A 1,840-nucleotide genomic window follows, 5' to 3' on the forward strand; every position below is an offset into this window, starting at 1 on the left:
CCATATTCCCCAGGCCAGCACCAGTATTCAGCCAGAAAGGACAGGTCCAGCTTTACAACTGTCTATGGCCAGTGTCCATTCCAACCCATGTTGATTTGTCAATGCCAGGCCAAGCTTTTATTCTGCAAATATCTATCATTTCCTCCAGCTACTCTTTCCACCTCCTCCTCCCCCAATTTTAGCTCTTTCTCAGAGGACCTACCCACACCTACTCAGCCAGAAAGGGGAAATTAATCTCTGACCCCATCATCTAGCCACAAGTGATTAGACCAATGGTAGATATCTGCCTAAAGAATTCCTTCATGCACCTATGGATGAGGACAGTGGGTGGGGAGTGAGGGCAGAGGGTGGGGTGGGAATTGGGAGGAGGGGAGTTTGGGGGGGGGAGGGACAAATGTAATAATCTGAACAATAAAGATTTAATTTAAAAAAAAAAGAATTCCTGACAGAATCAGATCTGTGAGAAAGTACCGAGTACCTAAGCTGTAAGAGTATTCTGAGACGAAGCCCTCCAAGAGCCATGGCAACCCAAATCCACATCAGGCCCATGTGATGGGAGAGAGGCCTTGCAAAGACTCAGTCTGCAAAGAAAAAGGAATGAAGCAGCCATGCCCAGGAGGTGAGAGAGTGCAGGCCAGGGTGTGAGGAGCCGCAGACCATTCTCCAGCGCCATGAGGTCAGGCTGCTTCCTTCAGTTGGTTCCTGACACCATCTAACAAATCCCTCTTTGCTCGAGCTGAGTAGGTTTTTGTTTCTTGCCACCAAGCCACCCTTGACTAAGACACCTTTCAACACAGCTGCAGGATCATCCCACCACCCACGTTTTCATTCTTTTCTTCTACCGGAATCTGTTTGCCCGCTTCTATTGATACAGTCACACTGCACACACAGAGCCTCATTTTTCCCTTGAACAAATGCTGCCTGGCCCTGTCCCAAAGGGAACAAGCGGCAACCCCATGACTTAATCACACAACAGGTGAGCCAGTCCGTGCCAGAATTTACACCAACTTGTCTGAGACCTGCTGGAGTTATTTGCCTGCTAGAGTTTCCTAACAACAATCCTGATTGCTCGCCTCAATTCGTGGAAGGGCCAGAAGTTTGCAGCACCTGTGGCCCAACAGTGGGAGGCATTTGGCTACTGAGGCAGAGCTGTATGTATAAAGAGGGGTTGGGGGTAAAATATGTTCAAGTGAGCATTCTTCTGTGTTCAAATCACTCAGAACTTCGGCAATAAGGTTAATCGTTTCCATGGTAACTGATAAACCAGAAGCCTAGGGAAGACTAGCTTTTTCAAAACTCCTCAGGACAAGGAGTAAAATACCAAGGTCTGCCCAGCAGGTGTGGCTCAGTGGTTAAGCATCAACTATGAACCAGGAGGTCAGGGTTCAGTTCCCAGTCAGGGCACATGCCCAGGTTGCAGACTCAGTCCCCAGTGTGGGGCATGCAGGAGGCAGCCAATCAATGACTCTCTCTCTCTCTCTCTCTCATCAGTGATGTTTCTATCTCTCTCTCCCTCTCCATTCCTCTCTGAAATCAATACAAATATTTTTTAAAAAATATCAAGATCTGCCACTAGCCACATTTCTCCCTTAAGTTTTGGTCAAAAGTAAACTTTCTCTTGCACATTCTGTGATTTTTAGGTAGAATATTCTCTCCTGAGGAAAATCTTCTTTTTCCTTTTGGTAGTTTTCTAATTGGACTATTCTGCACTTCCCAAAGACAGAAAGTTCCTACAGCTTTTCTGGAAATGTTCTGTTGCACGTTGCAGTTTGGGTACAGAAGAAGATCGATTGTTTCCACCTATTTCATTCGTGTCTGCTCATTCTGTCTCTGTCTCTTT

The sequence above is a fragment of the Myotis davidii genome, unplaced genomic scaffold (genome assembly GCF_000327345.1).
Source record: "Myotis davidii unplaced genomic scaffold, ASM32734v1 scaffold80, whole genome shotgun sequence".
Taxonomy (NCBI): Eukaryota; Metazoa; Chordata; class Mammalia; order Chiroptera; family Vespertilionidae; genus Myotis; species Myotis davidii.